Source organism: Mesoplodon mirus (genome assembly GCF_964341445.2).
Source record: "Mesoplodon mirus genome assembly, chromosome: 10".
NCBI classification, from domain to species: Eukaryota; Metazoa; Chordata; class Mammalia; order Artiodactyla; family Ziphiidae; genus Mesoplodon; species Mesoplodon mirus.
In genome coordinates this window covers 45612113-45634287 of record NC_138986.1, presented here as the reverse complement: position 1 = coordinate 45634287, position 22175 = coordinate 45612113, and the positions used below count along the sequence as shown (strand labels likewise).

Genomic DNA, 22175 nt, shown 5'->3' with positions numbered 1-22175 from the left:
GATGAAATAGCAGAGGATACTGAGGCACAATTGTTAAAGAGGATTAATGAGTCACCATGGTACGTAATCCAGTTTGACGAGTCTACCGATGTTGACAACAGGGCAACAATGCTTGTTTTTGTGCCATATATTTTTCAGGAGGATGTGCATGAGGATATGTTATGTGCACTTTTGTTGCCAACCAACACCACAGCTACAGAACTATTCAAGTCTTTGAATGATTACTTATCAGGAAAACTGAATTGGTCATTTTGTGTCGGTGTATGCGTGGATGGAGCAGCTGCCATGACTGGACAGCTTTCTGGTTTCACTACTCGGGTCAAAGAGGTCGTTTCTGAATGTGAGTCTATGCACTGTGTCATCCATAGAGAAATGCTGGCTAGCTAAAAAATGTCACCTGAACTTAACGTTTTGCAGGATGTGATTAAAATTATCAACCACATTAAAGTACATGCCCTTAACTCACATCTGTTCGCGCAGCCCTATGAGGAGATGGATGCAGAGCACACGTCTTCTCTTATACACAGAGGTGAGATGGCTTTCTAAAGGTAGATCACTTGTCAGAGTTTTTGAGTTATGAGAGCTGCTCCAGAGATTCCTTTTAGAAAAATAGTCACCACTGGCAGCACATTTCAGTGACACAGAATGGGTCGCAAAACTTGCTTACTTGTGTTACATATTCAACCTACTCAACGAGCTCAATCTGTCACTTCAGGGGAGAATGACAGCTGTATTCAAGTCACCAGATAAAGTGGCTGCATTCAAAGCCAAACTGGAATTATGAGGGCAATGAGTGAACATTGGGATTTTTGACATGTTGTAAACATTAGCAAAGATTTTGAAAAAGACTGAGCCAGGGACTTCTTTCTCCTAGCTGGTGCACGATCACCTATTTCAGCTTACAAAAGAGTCTGAGCATTACTTCCTAACCACAAAAGACTCCCAAACTGGGAAGGAATGGATCCGCGACCCATTTGTGAATAAGCCAGGTGAATTGACCTTGTGCTAGAAGAGGATCAACTTCTTGAGATCACAAATGACGGCGGCCTTAAAAGTATGTTTGAGATAACTTCAAATCTCCACACATTCTGGATTAAAGTCAAGGCAGATGTGGCACATATATACAATGGAATATTACTCAGCCATAAAAAGAAATGAAATTGAGATATTTGTAGTGAGGTGGATGGACCTAGAGTCTGTCATACAGAGTGAAGTCAGAAAGAGAAAAACAAATATCGTATGCTAACACATATATATGGAACCTAAGGAAAAAAAAAAAAGGTCATGAAGAAACCAGGAGTAAGATGGGAATAAAGACACAGACCTACTAGAGAATGGACTTGAGGATATGGGGAGGGAGACAAAGCTGTGACAAAGTGAGAGAGTGGCATGGACATATATACACTACCAAACGTAAAATAGATAGCTAGTGGGAAGCAGCTGCATAGCACAGGGAGATCAGCTCGGTGGTTTGTGACCACCTATAGGGGTGGGATAGGGAGGGTGGGTGGGAGGGAGACGCAAGAGGGAAGAGATATGGGAACATATGTATATGTATAACTGATTCACTTTGTTATAAAGCAGAAACTAACACACCACTGTAAAGCAATTATACTCCAATAAAGATGTTAAAAAATAAATAAAAATAAGGTCAAGGCAGAATATCCTGAGATTGCCACAGAAGCACTGAACTCTATCAGTTATCCATAACTCCATATCCATAGAGTTATCCATAACTCTAGGCATGTGGGCTTCAGTAGTTGTGGCACGCAGGCTCAGTAGTTGTGGCACACAGGCTTAGTTGCTCTGCGGCATGTGGGATCTTCCCGGGCCAGGGATCAAACCCGTGTCCCCTGCATTGGCAGGCAGATTCATAACCACTGTGCCACCAGGGAAGCCCCATAGAAAGTTTTTTAAAAAACCTTGCCAAGGTCACACAGCTAGTAGTTGGCTGGGCAGCAACTCAAACTCAGGCAGCCTTGCTCTAGAGTCTGTGTTCTTGACCACTCCCCTTTGTTGCCTCGCTCCATCATGGTAGCTCTTTTCAAGCCCATTTCCCCTGGTCCTGGACTCTGATACAAAAATGCAACAGATCCTGCCTCTTCAGAAATAAACAGCTACACTGAGAACACAGGATAGATGCATGAAGAGAGAAACAACCATACATGATAGAAGTTGTCAAATGCCAGAGGAGAGGTATGACTACAAGCCCAACACACATTTGAAAGGAAGGAATGAACTGGGATGGGGAATCAGCAAGATGTTGTCATGTATGTGAAACCTGACTTAGGTCTTGGAGGAAAAACAGAACTAAAACCAGCAGAGAGGATTTGGGGAAGTTATTTCAGATAGTGGGACAGCAAAGACAAAGGCCTTCTGTGCTCAGGAAACAAGATTCAGTGCCAGTGGGAAATGTTTCTATATGGGAACGTTGAGATTACAGAATCAGGAGGCAGTTTAAAGTCATTCTGTAGAATGTTTTAAAAGCCCACAGAGGAGAGAGGACCTCCTGCTGGAGAGCCATCCTGCATTTCTGAGTGGCTGTGTGCATATGTGCATGCCTCCAAGTCCTGCCAAGTAGGGCTTTCAAAAGGCTGATGAGACGGCGGGTGCATAACATGAATGGGAAAGATAGATGATGGATTGCAGGAACACACAGAAGTCTTTGCTACACATACCTACATTCAGACACCTCCAGTTATTCCAGCGATGATTATCTGGTTGGTGGATGCTCCATGGCCTCTCCGCATCTACTGCTGTCCTTTTGGCTTGTTCCCTGCTCTGTTAGCACCTGGGGGTAGAGACAGAGGCAAAGTGATCTTCCCATTAGTCTTTTTTTTTTTTTCTCTCCACTCCTCAATATCTGTGGTTAAAAATTTGTGTTGGAAGAAGCATATCAGGTATGATCAGAACATTTCTTTTTTTTTTTTTAAAGTACTTCCAGTCTTTTTATTAAACAATTTGTTTTTTTTTTAAATTTTATTTATTTATTTATGGCTGTGTTGGGTCTTCGTTTCTGTGTGAGGGCTTCCTCTAGTTGCGGCAAGTGGGGGCCACTCCTCATCACGGTGCGCGGGCCTCTCATTATCGCGGCCTCTCTTGTTGCGGAGCACAGGCTCCAGACGCGCAGGCTCAGTAATTGTGGCTCACGGGGCTAGCTGCTCCGCGGCATGTGGGATTTTCCCAGACCAGGGCTCGAACCCATGTCCCCTGCATTGGCAGGCAGATTCTCAACCACTGCACCACCAGGGAAGCCCAAACAATTTGTTGATGAAGGACAGAGCTCACATTTGAGCCTAACCCTGGAACATGTAATTGCTAATTCCCTTTGATCAGAGATGGACTTGTAAATTGGGGGCTACCCACATGTACTTTCACGTAATGTTCTTGTTTCTGATCTGGTTGCTGATGATTTTAGGTTGAGAGTGGTTAAATGTACTCTTTTAAAAAATGCTATATATTGACCTTTTTACAACCATATGATGATTATCCATCAATCATTCTTACCTTTGCTACTACTTGAATATATTAAGCAATTGCTGCTTCTTCCTAAGTTGAATATAGATTACTAGGAGACCTGAGTAATTCCCTAGCTGCAGAGTAGATGTATGGCTCTAAAACAAAAAGTGTTGTATTGGAAAGATGAAAAAAGAAATTGATGGGAAAATGAAAAAAAATTTCAACGTAACAGATTTGCAATGCCAAACTCCTTTTTAAAAAGTAATATTTCATTGTCATTTCAGGCTATTATTAAGAATGCGTATGAAGTCTAAATAGACTGTAGGAGCCCAGTCCTAATGCATCATTAACACTAAAATGTATTTGATAATAGTAGACATAAAGATTATTCAGTCCAGGGCTTCCCTGGTGGCGCAGTGGTTGAGAGTCCGCCTGCCGATGCCTGGGACAAGGGTTCGTGCCCTGGTCCGGGAGGATCCCACATGCTGCGGAGCGGCTGGGCCCGTGAGCCATGGCCTCTGAGCCTGCGCGTCCGGAGCCTGTGCTCCGCAAGGGGAGAGGCCACAATAGTGAGAGGCCTGTGTACCACACACACAAAAAAAAGATTATTCAGTCCAAAATAGCCAGAATGTCCAACTTTCACTTGGGTCCACTGGATGCAAATATATTTAGAGTGCAAAGCACACATACACACACACACACCTCTTTCAAGAAAAGGAAAGTCTTTAAAGTTTTATATATACTTGGCTAATAGCCAGCTACCAAATCTATTGTATTTCTTCTCTAACATGCTTTCATTCATTATTTCCAGTTCTTCCATTTGAATCCTTGTCAACACTTCCCCTCACAACCCCAATATTGCCCAAATAGTTTTAGAGAAACCAGAGAATGAGTAAAGTTCATTCAGTTATTTCAGGACATGGCACACATCAATAGTATCCACTTATTAGCCAGAAAACTGGCTCCATTGCTCAGAGAACTTCTTGGCATGTTCATACACCTTCTGAGACCTCAATATAAAATAAAACAAAACAAAGCCTCAACTACTCTGTTTCTCAATTTGTTTTGATAAACCAGAATTATTTCTAAAGTTCCCAAATAAACAGAAATCATTATAATTATGAATAATTAACATGCTAAACTCAAGAGGGCACTCAACATTCATTACACTATAGAATTCGTCCCCTAAGGGTAGTACCTTCAATTAGTTCAGTTTTTACAGCAGAAGAAAAATGTGACAATCAGTAATTGTAGATACTTAGTACAAGGAACAAAACAAGCTAACTTGCCTTTAAATCACCCTCTCTCAGCCAGCAGAGGCCCTGCTCTCTTTTAGATTCTTAACATTTGTGCTACTTCCAGAACACAGAAAAGCAATAGATAATAGAAAAACACACTGCCTTCAAAGATGTAAGTAGAAGCACTTCAGCTTTATCAGCTATTCTAATAGAGCAGGTTAAAGTAGAAGGTAAGATATAGCAATAAATGGTTTTAAAACAGAATCTTTTAAAAGACGTTTTATAAAATATATCAACATATTTATTCACTCAATTTACAAACATTTATTAAGCACTTACAATGTGTCAGGGTAAATGTGCTAAATGATAGTTACATTGTAGTATAGGAACTAGCCAATGTGGAGAAAAGGGAACCCTAGTAAACTGTTGGTGGAATGTAAACTGGTGTAGTCATTAAAGAAAACAGTATGGAGGTTCCTCAAAAAACTAAAACTAGAACTACCATACGATCCAGCAATTCCATTCCTGGACATATATCTGAAGAAACAAAAACACTAAATAAATAAAATAATTAACTAAATAACTAAATAAATAAATCAACTATAATTTAATAAAAAAAATAAAGACTGAAACATAAGAAAAAGAACAAGCCAATGACTTCTTTAAATAAATACATATTTTTATATACAAATTTGAATATAGCAACACATTTGTATATTCTTACAAATATAAAGTTTGAAGTATATTTATAAAATGAAGCTATTCAGTGTTATTCCTCAAATTCAACTGCAATTGAAATTGCAATACATCATTTTAATTAAAAAAATTAAATCACAAAATTATTTAGATTTTCTTCTTCCTCAGAGTCTCCTCTATAAAAATTATAAAAAATTTCAACCAAAATATATCCATTTTCTTTTGCAGTAATAAATTGTATTACAATTATTAGGGGTTTTCTTAGGCACTTATAGAACTAAAATATAAGTCAAGTTGAAAATGGTTTAGCAAATAGTAACTACAGTTGTGCATGCAAGTAGACATTTTTCCTCTGATTCAATATCAAATTGACAACCATGACCCAAGAAAGGGTTATCTTTTATTAGCAGCCACTTTGGGGAGATACATTTTATCTTCCATTGAAGTAGAGGAAAGAACTCATTAGATATGTGGTACAAGTGGTTTCAGAGTGATAAATCTCAAGTTACCAATTCCACTTTTAATGATTAGTTGCCCGAGTCTTGTATTTAATTAAAATGGTTATTTTAAATGCTTATATTTAATTTAAACATAATTAGCTAAACCTCAATGTTACTGCCTCATCCATTTTGAAATTAATTTATAAAATAGCTTAAAAAGTGCTGTAAGATTTTAATATTAAAATAAATCACGATCAGTTTGTATCTTTTGTTTGTGTCAGTTGTGAACCCAGAGTGAGCCGTTTATATTAGGTATGACTGCAGGGTCTCTGGCATGGCTAACATGTAGTAGAATCAAATATTGATATGCCATTGATGTTTCCTTTATATATGTGACATATACTTTAACCTCCTAGGCAAAAATAGTCTATAGACAGGATATGATTATTTAAACTTTAAAGGGATCTAAATATAAATTAATTGTGGCCTTAATACATTTAGGAGGAACCACTGTTTTTAGCAGATGATTCATAAGTGTGTAACAAAACTTCCTTTGTGTCAGTCTGATAATACATTCTGATTTTAACTTCTATTTAAACAGACAACATGATATATATATAACTTAATTAAAAGGTGAAGGTAACACATTTGGCTTGCCTATTAGTAACTAAAATCTGTTCTTCCCAATATTAATATCTTTTCATACCAATATATGCAGAATTTTCTAACATTTTATTAAAACCTGGGCCTTCTACTCTCCAATGAATGCTTATAGTTGGGGGAATCTGTTTCTGTCATTCTCTAACATTAGCTCAAACCATCTGCACTCTTCTCCACCCTTGGTCCCGACCCTTTAGGAATTTTAATTCAGAACATAAAATCTGACTCAGCTTACACATCAAAGTGAAGCTGTGTAGAATATTTCTCCTCTTTTCACACTAGTACTATTATGTGGCATTCCAGGATGCCTTCAAGCTATACTGTACCTCAATTACCTCAAATTCCATCTGCTTCTGTTTCTTTCAGTCCTTCTCCCTGGTTCCCTAAACAATGAACAATAGATATTATTACTCAAGAGCTAGACTTAGGCGCATTCTCTGCAAAGAATGTAAGTAACATATACTAATATCCCTCCTGCTTAGATAAGACAATATGAGATTGTGATCAAAGCCAATTATGTATTGATTTACCATTTATCATTTCAACTATCAACCATTATCTTAACTCCAAACATCCTCAGAAAGTCCAAAGGATTGTAACTGTCTCAGAGTAATCACAATGGAGAGGGACTATTTGAGAACCAGGAAGGTACATCTGCTTTGTTCATCTTGCTCAGGCCTTTAAATACCAACTGTTTTCCATTCTTTTCTGGCCACCATCTTCCCCTAGGCTAAAAGATTTTTTAAATGACTGGGGAAAAAAAACTGAGAAACTAGTTTGAGATTTTAATTCAGCATTTCATCTGCCCGACAGTGAAATGCAGTTAGCCGCAGCAAGTGTTCCTAATAGATAAGGGAATTGTTGCTTCACATATAATTACATTGGGTCTTACGGTAGACACAGCCAACCATATCATCTTCATACTATAGAAGTGCTAGTAAGTCTGAAAAGAATCCATTTTGAGGAGGGTCAGAGCTACTTTTATGTTACTTCAAACCAGGGTTATCATGGAATAAAACTGATAGTTCTTTTGGAGGAACAATTTTTGGTATATAAGAAAAAAGTATTAAAGAGTAAATGAAACTGACTGTTGTGACTGACAGTAAGTTCAGGCATTTTGTGCGCTTTTGTGTTTGCTTTGGAATGTTAAACAGGTTGGGTTCTTTTAGAAAGAAAACATTTTATTCAGAACATTTTCCCATGAAAGCCCTCTTTGACAAAGTGTCATCTTTTGATATATGAGTACATGTCTGCCCACATTTTATATTCAAAAAAGGCAAGCAATGTTTTAACAACTTTTGACAAGCATGGGGAATTAAACTACCACAGAATCGACTCTCAGTGTAATACTATAGACGGTTATATTTTCTATTTTTGTACTTCTTCATGGCAGGACACAACATTTTAATTATATAAATTTCTGGTTGAAGAAAGAGACAATGAAGATGAGTAATTAGATAGGAAACTTCAATTCATCAATAAAATATGTTTTAAGCATACAATTCTGAAATTTGTTGAGAAACAGAGCTACAGATATAGCATGCAGTGAAATATAAATAAGTAGCAGGAGATAAGTCAAAGAATTTTTCTAGAAAACTAGCCAGGAAATCTCAAGAAATTTAACTGCTTCTTCATTATACTTACAAGTTACCTACTAAATTACAAATTTCAAAACCAAACCATCCCTCATTTTTTGGCAGTGCAGGCTCTGCCTGTTGGAACCTCACTTGGATACCCACAGGTACCTCCAGTCAGCAAACTGCTTCCAATCCTGTGTCCCTGACTGTGACCTTGCAGGACAGGGTCCTGGCTGCTCTCCAGCCTCATCCGTCTCCACTCCACCCTGCCCTTGCTCACTCATTCACCCAGACTTTCTTCCAATTCCTTGACTATGTCAGGTTCTTGCTCCTCTGCCTAGATCACTTGGCTAATTTCTCCTCTTCTTTTCAATCTCAGCTTGGATGTCACTTCCTTCAGGAAGATCTCTCTGACAGTTCTCTCTCTAGGTGTCCTTTCTCTAGAGCCTGTAGAACCCTGTTCTCTCCAATTCAAGTCCCTGTCATATAGTGATGCCACTGTCTCTTTATTTGCAGACTGTAAGCTCCATGAAGCCTAAGACCATGTCTATCTTACTTACTGTTAAATATCTACTTCTTAGACAGGTGCTTAGAATATTCTCGATGCTCTCAAACACTCTGTTTAGCAGGTTAGTGAATCATTTGAGTGAAAAGTTCATATATAACCAATGACTTTTTCCTTTTGATGACAATACAAACTATTAAATATAACCACTTTTACCAAATATATTAACTTATTTGAGTTGGCAGTGTTAATGTTATTGCTCCCATTTGATTATTTGATTTAGCTGGTACAAGTTTCACATTTTAGTTCAAGAGCTTTCTCATACCACCTTTCTACATAAAGAAGGTGCAACGTGGATAATAGCCATTGAATGATGTTAAGCTTTGAAATGCCATTCTTGGATTTGAGTTTAAGATACAGACTTCAAAGGGTAAAACCAGGGTAGATTGAAAAGGGGGAGAAAATATTTATGGAGATTAATGTATAATATCTGAAAGAGCTGAAGGTCTTGCTTTACTATCGCTCTGTTAGGATATCTGATAACCTTTAGGGAGATGCTACAACTGGAAAAAAAAAAAAAAAAGAAAATTTGAGACCAATACCCATTAGTGAGTAGGGAAGTGGAGTTGTAGAAGAGGGCATCTTATGAATATTGTTATCAGATAATCAAGAGCTGTAATAATCTACTCTATTTTTTTCTTATTAGTTATCCATTTTATATGTATTAGTGTATACATGTCAATCCCAATCACCCAATTCATCACACCAAAACCCCCACCCCCCGATGCTTTCCCCCCTTGGTGTCCATACATTTGTTCTCTACATCTGTGTCTATATTTCTGCGCTGCAAACCGATTCATCTGTACCATTTTCTAGGTTCCAAATATATGTGTTAATATACGATATTTGTTTTTCTCTTTCTGACTTACTTCACTCTGAATGACAGTCTCTAGATCCATTCACGTCTCTACAAATGACCCAATTTCATTGCTTTTTATGGCTGAATAATATTCCATTGTATATATGTGCCATATCTTCTTTATCAATTCGTCTGTCGATGGGCATCAAGGTTGCTTCCATGACCTGGCTATTATAAATAGTGCTGCAATAAACATTGGGGTGCATGTGCCTTTTTGAATTATGGTTTTCTCTAGGTATATGCCCAGTAGTGGAATTGCTGGGTCATATGGTAATTCTATTTTTAGCTCCTTAAGGAACCTCCATACTGTTCTCCATAGTGGCTGTATCAATTTACATTCCCACCAACAGCGCAAGAGGGTTCCCTTTTCTCCACACCCTCTCCAGCATTTGTTGTTTGTAGATTTTCTGATGATGCCCACTCTAACTGGTGTGAGGTGATACCTCACTGTAGTTTTGATTTGCATTTCTCTAATAATTAGTGATATGGAGCACCTTTTCATGTGCTTCTTGGCCATCTGTATGTCTTCTTTGGAGAGATGTCTATTTAGGTCTTCTGTCCATTTTTGGACTGTGTTGTTTGTTTTTTTAATATGAGCCGCATGAGCTTTTTATATATTTTGGAGATTAATCCTCTGTCTGATGATTCGTTTGCAAATATTTTCTCCCATTCTGAGGGTTGTCTTTTCATCTTGTTTATGGTTTCCTTACCTGTACAAAAGCTTTTAAGTTTCATTAGGTCCCATTTGTTTATTTCTGTTTTTACTTCCAATACTCTAGGAGGTGGATCAAAAAATATCTTGCTGTGATTTATGTCAAAGAGTGTTCTTCCTATGTTTTCCTCTAAGAGTTTTATAGTGCCCGGTCTTACATTTAGGTCTCTAATCCATTTTGAGTCTATTTTTGTGTATGGTGTTAGGGAGTGTTCTAATTTCATTCTTTTAGATGTAGCTGTCCAGTTTTCCCAGCACCACATACTGAAGAGACTGTCTTTTCTCCATTGTATATCCTTGCCTGCTTTGTCATAGATTAGTTGACCATAGGTGCATGGGTTTATCTCTGGGCTTTCTATCCTGTTCCATTGATCTATGTTTCTGTTTTTGTGCCAGTACCATATTGTCTTGATTACTGTAGCTTTGTAGTATAGTCTGAAGCCAGGGAGTCTGATTCCTCCAGCTCTGTTTTTTTTCCCTCAAGACTGCTTTGGCTATTCGGGGTCTTTTGTGCCTCCATACAAATTTTAAGTTTTTTTGTTCTAGTCCTGTAAAAAATGCCATTGGTAATTTGATAGGGATTGCACTGAATCTGTAGATTGCTTTGGGTAGTAGAATCATTTTCAAAATATTGATTCTTCCAATCCAAGAACATGGTATGGTATATCTCTCCATCTGCTGGTATCATCTTTAATTATCTTACATCAGTGTCGTATAGTTTTCTGCATACAGGTCTTTTGTTTCCCCAGGTAGGTTTATTCCTCGGTATTTTCTTCTTTTGTTGCAATGATAAATGGAAGTGTTTCCTTAATTTCTTTCTCAGATTTTTCATCATTAGTGTATAGGAATGCAAGAGATTTCTGTGCATTAACTTTGTATCCTGCAAATTTACCAAATTCATTGAGTAGCTCTAGTAGTTTTCTGGTGGCATCTTTAGGATCCTCTATGTATAGTATCATATCATCTGCAAACAGTGACAGTTTTACTTCTTCTTTTCCAATTTGGATTCATTTTATTTCTTTTTCTTCTCTGATTGCCGTGGCTAGGACTTCCAAAACTATGTTGAATAATAGTGGTGAGAGTGGACTTCCTTGTCTTGTTCCTGATCTTAGAGGAAATGCTTTCAGGTTTTCACCATTGAGAATGATGTTTGCTGTGGGTTTGTCATATATGGCCTTTATTATGTTGAAGTAGGTTCCCTCTATGCCCATTTTATGGAGAGTTTTTATCATAAATGGGTGTTGAATTTTGTCAAAAGCTTTTTCTGCATCTATTGAGATGATCATATGGTTTTATTCTTCAATTTGTTAATATGGTGTATCACGTTGATTAATTTGCATATATTGAAGAGACCTTGCATTCCTGGGATAAACCCCACTTGATCATGGTGTATGATCCTTTGAATTTGTTGTTGGATTATGTTAGCTAGTATGTTGTTGAGGATTTTTGCATCTATATTCATCAGTGATATTGGTCTGTAATTTTCTTTTTTTTTAGTATCTTTGTCTGGTTTTGGTATCAGGGTGATGGTGGTCTCATAGAATGAGTTTGGGAGTGTTCCTTCCTCCACAATTTTTTGGAAGAGTTTGAGAAGGATGGCTGTTAGCTCTTCTCTAAATGTTTAATAGAATTCACCTATGAAGCCATCTGGTCTTGGAGTTTTGTTTGTTGCAAGATTTTTAATCACAGTCTCAATTTCATTACTTGTGATTGGTCTGTTCATATTTTCTATTTCTTCCTGGTTCAGTCTTGGAAGGTTATACCTTTCTAAGAATTTGTCCATTTCTTCCACGTTGTCTATTTTATTGGCACAGAGTTGCTCGTAGTAGTCTCTTAGGATGCTTTGTATTTCTGTGGTGTCTGTTTTAACTTCTCCTTTTTCATTTCTAATTTTATTGATTTGAGTCCTCTCTGTTTTTTTCTTGCTGAGTCTGGCTAATGGTTTATCAATTTTGTTTATCTTCTCAAAGGACCAGCTTTCAGTTTTTTTAATCTTTGCTATTGTTTTCTTTGTTTCTATTTCATTTATTTCTCCTCTGATCTTTATGATTTCTTCCCTTCTGCTAACTTTGGGTCTAGGTATTTTTTGATTTCCTCTTTGATTTCTTCAGTGATCTCTTGGTTATTTAGTAATGTGTTATTTAGCCTCCATGTGTTTGTGTTTTTTACTTTTTTTCCCTGTAATTCATTTCTAATCTCATAGCATTTTGGTGAGAAAAGATGCTTGATATGATTTCAATTTTCTTAAATTTACTGAGGCTTGATTTTTGACCCAGGATGTGACCTATCCTGGAGAATGTTCCATGCACACTTGAGAAGAAAGTGTAATCTGCTGTTTTTGGATGGAATGTCCTATAAATATCAAGTAAATCTGTCTGGTCTATTGTGTCATTTAAAGCTTCTGTTTCCTTATTTACTTTCATTTTGGATGATCTGTCCATTGGTGTAAGTGAGGTGTTAAAGTCCCCTGCTATTATTGTGTTACTGTCGATTTCCTGTTTTATAGCTGCTAGCAGTTGCCTTATGTATTGAGGTGCTCCTATGTTGGGTGAATATATATTTATAATTGTTATATCTTCTTGGATTGATCCCTTGATCATTATGTAGTGTTCTTCCTTGTCTCTTGTAACATTCTTTATTTTAAAGTCTATCTGATCTGATATGAATATTGCTACCGTAGCTTTCTTTTGATTACCATTTCCATGGAATATCTTTTTCCATCCCCTCACTTTCAGTCTGTATGTGTCCCTAGGTCTGAAGTGGGTCTCTTGTAGACAGCATATATATGGCTCCTGTTTTTGTATCCATTCAGCAAGCCTGTGTCTTTTGGTTGGAGCATTTAATCCATTCACGTTTAAGGTAATTATCAATATGTATGTTCCTATTACCATTTTCTTAATTTTGGGGGTTTGTTTTCGTAGGTTCTTTTCTTCTCTTGTGTTTCCCACTTAGAGAAGTTCCTTTAGCATTTGTTGTAGAGCTGGTTTGGTGGTGCTGAATTCTCTTAGCTTTTGCTTGTCTGTAAAGCTTTTGATTTCTCCATGAAATCTGAATGAGATCCTTGCTGGGTAGAGTAATCTTGGTTGTAGGTTCTTCCCTTTCATCACTTTAATTATATCATGCCAATCCCTTCTGGCTTGTAGAGTTTCTGCTGATAAATCAGCTGTTAACCTTTTGGGAGTTCCCTTTTATGTTATTTGTCATTTTTCCCTTGTTGCTTTCAATAATTTTTCTTTGCCTTTAACTTTTGCCAATTTGATTACTATATGTCTCGGCATGTTTCTCCTTGGGTTTATCTTGTATGGGACTCACTGAGCTTCCTGGACTTGGGTGGCTATTTCCTTTCCCATGTTAGGGAAGTTTTTGACTATTATCTCTTCAAATATTTTCTTGGGCCCTTTCTCTCTCTCTTCTCCTTCTGGGACCCCTATGATGTGAATGTCATTGCGTTTAATGTTTCCCAGAGGTCTCTTAGGCTGTCTTCATTTCTTTTCATTCTTTTTTCTTTATTCTGTTCCACAGCAGTGAATTCCACCATTCTGTCTTCCTCGTCACTTATCCGTTCTTCTGCCTCAGTTATTCTGCTATTGATTCCTTCTAGTGTAGTTTTCATTTCAGTTATTGTATTGTTCATCACTGTTTGTTTGTTCTTTAATTCTTCTAGGTTTTTTTTTTTTTTTTTTTTTTTTGCAGTACGCGGGCCTCTCACTGCTGTGGCCTCTCCCGCTGTGGCGCACAGGCTCCGGACGCGCAGGCTCAGCGGCCATGGCTCACAGGCCCCGCCACTCCACGGCATGTGGGATCTTCCTGGACCGGGGCACGAACCTGTGTCCCCTTCATCGGCAGGCGGACTCTCAACCACTGCGCCACCAGGGAAGCCCTCTTCTAGGTCTTTGTTTCACATTTCTTGCATCTTCCTGATTTTTGCCTCCATTCTTTTTCCAAGGTCCTGTATCATCCTATCATTATTCTGAATTCTTTTTCTGGAAGGTTGCCTATCTCCATTTCATTTAGTTGTTTTTCTGGGGTTTTATCTTGTTCCTTCATCTGGTACATAGTCCTCTGCCTTTTCATCTTGTCTATGTTTCTGTGAATGTGGTTTTTCTTCCACAGGCTGCAGGATTGTAGTTCTTCTTACTTCTGCTGTCTGCCCTGTCATGGATGAGGCTATCTAAGAGGCTTGAGCAAGTTTCCTGATGGGAGGGAATGGTGGTAGGTTGAGCTGGCTGTTGCTCTGGTGGGCAGAGCTCAGTAAAACTTTAATCTGCTTGACTGGTGATGGGTGGGGCTTGGTTCCCGCCCTGTTGGTTGTTTGGCCTGAGGCCACCCAACACTGGAGCCTACCTGGGCTCTTTGGTGTGGCTAATGGTGGACTCTGGGAGGGCTCACACCAAGGAGTACTTCACAGAACTTCTGCTGCCAGTGTCCTTGTCCCTTAGTGAGCCACAGCTGCTCCCCGCCTCCACAGGAGACCCTCCAACACCAGCAGGTTGGTCTGTTTCAGTCTCCTATGAGGTCATTGCTCCTTCCCCTGGGTCCCGATGCGAATGTATACTGGAATGTAGTTTGAATGTGAAGTATTACAGATTTTAACATTCAGATTCAAGGAAGTAAGTATGCATCAAAATAATGTTTAAATTTATCATCTAAAAGAATAACACTTGAAGTAAGCCTTTTGCATGGGGTTGCAATTTTATAGGAAATAAAATGGTATAAAAAGAAATGGAAAAACATATCCTTTTATTTTTTTAAGTTCAGTGTATTTCAGACTTAAACCTATGGGAACATAATGACACAGTATTATAAACACTCCAATATTTCTAAAGGTTTGACATTTTTAAAGAGTGTGTATAATATTCAGGTGGGGCTCAAATGGATCTAACCATCCCAGCTGCTGTTTTGTAAAGCAGCATGTTCTATGGTAGCGCAGCTAAGGGCAGCAATATCCAACCCTCAAAAGGCAATAAAGAACACTCTTAAATGTACCTTATTTCTAAACTATGGTGGCATATTATAGCACTCTTTGTCAGCACTTTATTGGTTTCACAAGAATAAAAACAAACACTGAGGTCTTTACTCTGAAATCCATTTCTAGAATTTATTTTACTAACAAAGGCCTTATTCCTGTGAGAGGTGTTCTAGTTATAAAAGAAGACTCTCTCTTGGTAAAGCTTATTTGCTGTTTGAAAGGCTGTATTTATTTGACATTCTTAATTTACAAATGTGCTTTAAAAGCAAGAGACTCTGTAAAATCATGCTTTTCCATGATCCGTATGATAAACCAAAAGAAGGAAATTTACTGAAATAAGAATAGTTTTCTGTATCTGGGCAAAACTGATGCATTTATGCATTTATATGGGAAGAAAAAAAGAAACCCTAAACTTTGTTTAAACATGAAAAAAAATTGGAATAAGTCCAATTTGCATTCAGCATTGTTCTAGAGGTTATTTACCACAATTGCATATTCATTGAAGTTTTGCCAAAACATTTACTCTTACTTTTTCCTTTCTTTTATTTAAGCATACAACAATAGGCAGCTGATATCAGTGCTTCTCTGAGCTGTTTTGATTTTGTATTGTATATACATGAACTCAGGTTGCCTCAGGTATATTTCCAAAGCAACAAAAGAACAGCCTATTTTGCTACACTGTTACTGCAGAATTGTGTCTAGCAGAATGTATGTTTAGATGTGAAAAATGGTTTATGAATCATAACCAAATCCATTTACTGATCAGCCCTGCCTATGGGTGACAAAAGGATGACAAACACAACAAAGAACATAGTAAATGGCCACCAAACCAAACAAAATCAACTCTGCAATTATTTATGCAGCAGGAGTCCACTCATTTTAGCTGCCTTCTGAATCAAGAGGGAAAGATGAATGGTGGCTGGAAAAGTGAGAACACCCCTCGCCCCCATCCTCCAACACTAGGAGGTTAACAGACTGTCCTATACAGACATCCACAAACGCTAAGAAAGGGAACTGGCGACAGGAAGAGGCCCCTTTTAGAAAGGTATCCTTGTGAAGCTTTAATTTCCCAACTTGTTTTAAGATGTTTTCCATTTTTCAGGCTGAAATTTTTCAGAGACAGGATTCAGGAAAGACAATTAAACATTAAAGGACAATGGATAGATCAAGGTATAATTCTCTTTAGGATAAGAAAGCTGTCTTTATATAAAGCCTGTCTCACTAGAGGGGAGAGATGAGAGAAGAAAGGCTCTTAGAGAATAAGAGTAATGAGTAGCTTTTTATAAAATGTCATGTCAAACAGGAGTCCTTCATGCATTTTTGAAAAAGAAATGAGCAATATTTACCATATATGTGACAAGCTATTTGACAGCATACATTTTGTTTCTTTTTACATATATTTAGCCATTCACGGGGACTCTGTGAGTTGCCCAGAACAAAACCTTTCTGGACATGAGACATGGTTGGGGACTCAGGAGCCTGCCAACCCCAGGTTTTTGTCATTAGACTCCTAAATTCTCTCTAGAATGTAAGCTCTCTGAAGGTAGATTTTGTTCTGTTTTGTTTCTGTTTTGCTAGCTGCTTTATCTCTAGCACCCATAATCAGGCCTGGCAGTAAGTATGCAATAAATATTTGGGGTATGAACAAATGAATGTAGGCTAGCTCAGACCCCAAGTTCTCTGACTTTGGCTACTATAGGGAGTTACAATTCACTGAGATGTTAGCATGTGTCACACGTGGTGCCAAATACTAATGTTGACCTTAAACAAATAGGCTGCAGCAAAGATGGTTTTATTCAGGATCAGCAGAAAATTGCAATTCAGGGTCTGCAACCATTGCGAGCCACGTGCAAGTCCCCCCCGCCACTTCCAGGAAGGGGAGGAAAACTTTTATAAAGGAGAAAAAGAAGTTGGGAGGGCTATAGGAAATAAAGAGTCCATGGCTTTTCATTGGCTGAGTCCTTGCCAGGAAAGAGGAGTCTTCCTTCTTCCTGTTGGCCCTGCTATTGTTTCAGGGCATGAGAGCTCCCCCTTCTGGTCGCCCAACTGTATTTAATTGAGGTTTCTGTTTATTAATTTTTTACACTAATCGTTTAATTCTCACAAAGGCTATGTGATAAAAGCACTATCATCTCCATTTTAGAATTAGTTGTGAAGTACCAGAATTAAAATGAGGTACTTAAGTAACTTAAACTCTTGCAACATGTAGAAGATAGAGAAAAAAGTCACCTTAGTTTAAGTCCAAAGCCTAAACTCTTCCTTATTATGCTAAATCCTGGCTCAGTCCTGCTTAGTTGATGACTCTGATCCATCCATAGTCTCAGTCTTGTCTTTATTCTGATCCCTAGTCTTATCTAAACTCTGCTCTAACTCTGATCTTGGGATTTGTACTGCACCTGATGCAAACTTCTCTTCAACACTCTAATGTCTCCAGTTCATCTGTGTGGGACTGTCTTAGTCAGTTTTGGCTGCCATAACAAAATGCCATAGATGGTTGGCTTTAACAACAGAAATTTATTTTCTCACAGTTCCGGGTGCTACAAGTCTGAGATCATGGTGCTAGCACAATCATGTTCTGGTGAGACCTCTTCCTGGCTGGCAGATGGCTGTCTTCTCACTGTGTGCTCACATGGCCTTTTCTGGGTATGTGCACCTGGGGAGAGATTGCTCTCTCTTTCTTATAAAACCACCAATACTATTGGATTAGGAGCCCACCCTTATGACCTCATTTAACCTTATCAACTCCTAAAAGCCTTATCCCCAAACACAGTCACACTGGGTGCTAGGGCTTCAAAATATGAATTATAGGGGAACACAATTCAGTCCGTAACAGGTATCCTTCTGAACTAAATAATCTGGGACAGTAACAACAAAGCATATCCTATTTTTCTGCATTTAATCACATGATTCACTGTCACACTTGCAGAAATAACTTTTTTGTCATCTTTTGGGTTCTTGCAATGTTTTGGCCTCAGTAATTTAGAGATTAAATATTCAAACCTTAGGCAAATGTGTACTGGATTTGAAGAACTGTTAAAACTCAAGTCAGGGCTTCCCTGGTGGCGCAGTGGTTGAGAGTCCGCCTGCCGATGCAGGGGACACGGGTTCGTGCCCCGATCCCGGAAGATCCCACATGCCGCGGAGCGGCTGGGCCCGCGAGCCATGGCCGCGGAGCCTGTGTGTCCGGAGCCTGTGCTCCGCAATGGGAGAGGCCACAGCAGTGAGAGGCCCGCGTACAGCAAAAAAAAAAAAAAAAAAAAAAAAAAAAAAAAAAAAAAAAAAACTCAAGTCATTCGCTGATGCAATCATCCAACAGTCATCTCTTGGGAATCCCTCGATTTTTCCAGAGTCTTCATTCTGGCCATCCCATGATCAGAGTTAGCATTATAGAGGAAAACACAGATTCAGGGGTCATATACCTGAGTGTTAAGCCTCTTTCTATCTGTATGACCTGGAGAACATGGTGCACTTCACAAAACATACATTAAAAAATTATTGTTGTTCAAAGTCTACCAAACCAAAGATACCTCTTGATTACCCAAGGGAAATTTTATAAGTATTATGTGGCCTAATATAGTTTCTAGTGGTCATCACATCTGTATGCTGCTTTCTTTTTTCTATATGTAATTTTGAGAATCCTTGTTCTTAGTGGACAACGACCAGAGAGTCAATACAACTCTTAATTGTTCCTTGAGATATTATAAGCATTTCTTGAAACTTTCCAGTTGGATCTTAGGATCAGAAATCATATTCTGACCTAGTTATTACAAAGGTTCCTTACTACAGGGAAAAAAAATGAAGCCTGTGACAGTCTCTCTTTAGTAACAATGGCCTTGTTTTCTGAACTTGTATTAAGCTTCTATTGGGGTGGCAGTGAATCTTGTATAAGAATACAACTACGGGCTTCCCTGGTGGCGCAGTGGTTGAGAGTCCGCCTGCCGATGCAGGTGACATGGGTTCGAGCCCTGGTCCGGGAGGATCCCACATGCTGCGGAGCAACTGAGCCCGTAGGCCACAACTACTGAAGCCCACATGCCTAGAGCCCGTGCTCCACTACAAGAGAGGCCACCACAATGAGGAGCCCAAGCACCACAACGAAGACGACAGCAACTAGAGAAAAGTCCACACGCAGCAACGAAGACCCAACGCAGCCAAAAATAAATAAAAAAAATTTAAAAAAAAAAAAAAAAAAAAAAAGAATACAACTACATGGCATCATGACCTGCACCAAAATCCCAAAATGCTGTTGTAGATTTGCCCATTGTAGACATGACTAAAACATCAACAAGTCTTGGTGCAGCAGTGTGAGCATCTTGTTTTGACAAAAATAGACCTGACTTATGAACGTTCTTTCTTCAGGGAGCTCAGGGAAGTCTAATTGTGTGTGTGTGCATGTGTGTGTTGTATGCACATGCTGCCGTGAATTGCAAAGTTCCTGTGGAAGGGAGATATTTCTTTACATGTTTCATTAGCATAATTACATTTTAAGATACAATAATGGGTTTTTAAATATATGATTAAAAAAATTAAAATATGTGTCTACAGTAAATGCAAAGCCATTACTTAAAACAGAATGAGAATGTGTGCAAGTCATACATATTGCAGTATTTATAGGCATTTCTTAGAAATATTGTAACAAGTTATCACCATTAGATTTTCACATAATTACTTATGAATCTAAAATAGAAATTATTTTTTAAAGAAGAGATTGAACATCCTTAAGCTGCTATCAGGTACTAAATTTAGACAATAATGCAAAATTCAAGTAGAAAAAGTAATTCCTTTTTGCAATATTTTCTTTCATTACTGAACAAATAAAGTTTTCAGTTGTTTGGTAACACTGTGATAATTAGTTTAATAATTTCAGTTTCTCAAAAAGACCAAGGTATATTTTTCTCTATAATTGTAAAGAAGAGTTCTAGACAAGGAGCTTGGAGATCTGAGTTCTTGCTTTGGCTCTAGCATTAAATAGCTGTGAGACTTTGGGCAGACTACTAAACCTCCTGAATTTTCCTGACTACAAAAGGAGAGGATAAGATAAGAATACATGAGCTCTGAAGTCCTTACAGGTCCTCCGAGTCTGTGATTCCAGGAGATTATTCATATTACTAAAGCCAGTAGAATTAATCTCCATGAACAGATTAGATGGTAAAGGTAATTACAGGTGAATGTTTTTCCTCACATGGTCACCATGGCTCATGTTGTCTTTATTAAACACAATGCTCCAGGTGACATCCTGAAGTTAATTGCCCCAGACCAACAGAAGCCACATTTGATGGTTCCTTACTCTTCTCTGAAGTTTATTACTCATAATGGTTGTTTGCCAGCTACTTGGGGTTGGCATCTACCACACAAGGTGCCAACATGTCACTCTCTCACATAAGATTTACTTGATCCCCTTACTATGCTAAGCCAGCACTCTTTTTATATGGGTTTACACAAGATTAAACAAGAAATTTTAGTCACAGCATTTAGCACAGTTGGTAGTTAGCTACATACCTATGTAATCGTATCATATCTGTCTCTTTCTTTAGGGTGTAAACTCCAAGACAACCAAGACGAGGCTAGTATTTTTTTTTTAATTTGGTTTTTAGTTTTTCAAGGGAACAAATGAACATATCTTAAAGAGACAGTGCTATGGGGCTTAATAAGGAAAACAGCAGCTCCCTGTCCACTCCAGTACCATTTTCAGCTCTTCAGAAGCAACTACTTTCAATTTTTCTAGCTGAATATTTTGGCAATTTTGACCACTTTTTGTAAATAGCATGCCTATATTACTTTTGCTTGAATTCTTGTTTTAGGCATTGAATATTGAATTCCCTCTTGGAAGAGAAGGTTTTATTTAGTTCTCTTTCACTTCTCCACTATTCTTATCTCACAAATGCTTTCTGTCATCCCATTCTCCCAACACAGTTAGATCAACAATGATTATTATGACTGTCATTAATACATTATTATTACATAGTGCCATTCTCAGCTGAGTCATGTAGTATACCATGATTGAGTCCCTTTTTGCACATATTTTTACTCCCGCTGAGTTAATCATTATCTTGTTTAGTTTGTTTTCAATAGTTTATCATTATTTCAATCCTAGCCCTTTCCTAATTGGGAAAATCTCTCAGTATGTATAAATACACTAGAATTCTGTCAGTTTCCTTCTTTTGGAGAAATCTCTTGAAGCTTTCTTCCTGGTTCTGTTCTAAACTAGTTGCACAGATGTCATTGTGAAATTCCCAATGCTTTCTCAATGTTTCCTGATTCCTTACATCCTATGTATTCTACTTTTTTTGGTTTCTTTCTTCTTTCATGAAGTACATCCTTCAAAGGCTTTTTGAGAAAGAGTACATGTAAGTTAGAGTATTCTGAATCTTGTATACCTAAAATATGATATTGTGACATATGTCTCTCCTCACAAATAGTCAATAGTGCCAGTTGGTATAGATTCTAGATTAGAAGTAATTTTCCTTCTGAATTTTGAAGGCATTTATTATCTTCTAGCTACCCAGTATTGCTGCTGAGAGGTCTGATATTATCCTTATACTTTTTCCAATCTATGAACTCTGCATTTTTGCTGTGGAATTAGGTTTTTCCTTTGTCCCAAGAGTTGTAAAATTTCCTAATGAATGTAGTTTATTTTTCTCATTGTGCTGGGCACTTCATGGTCCCCTCAGGTGAAAAACCCATATTCTTTAATTCTGAGAATATTCCTTTGATGATTTTTTCCCCTTCATCAAAATTTTTTCTCATATTGGGGAATTCTTATTATTCAGAAGTAGGATCCTTACACTAATTAAAAAAAATTTTCTATTTTCCATCTCTTTACCTTTTTGCTATATTTGCTGGGATAATGCCTCAACTTTATCTTCCAAGCTTTTTATTTTGTTTCTCATTTCTGCTATTATAATATTAATTTCCAGGCATATTTTTCTTTTGCTCTCTGGATACACCTCTTTTATACAGCAAACTCTTCTGGTTCTACTGAGACAAATCTTGTCTTATG

General features: G+C 37.9%; 1 protein-coding gene across 8 annotated transcripts in view; it reads right to left on the bottom strand.

Moving 5' to 3' along the window:
• Nucleotides 1–22175, bottom strand: part of HS3ST5 (heparan sulfate-glucosamine 3-sulfotransferase 5) — a 288867-nt gene that overhangs the window by 108657 nt on the left and 158035 nt on the right. For 3 of the 8 annotated variants that reach the window (XM_082633474.1, XM_082633470.1, XM_082633475.1), the window contains one exon: nt 2679–2791. The exons of 1 other annotated variant lie outside the window; for it this stretch is intronic. The gene's annotated coding sequence lies outside the window, so the exon portion shown is untranslated. Of the gene's footprint in view, nt 1–2678; nt 2792–6819; nt 6877–22175 lie in introns of all 8 variants that reach the window. 4 more of the 8 variants (XM_082633472.1, XM_082633476.1, XM_082633473.1 and 1 more) reach the window with 3 other exon arrangements.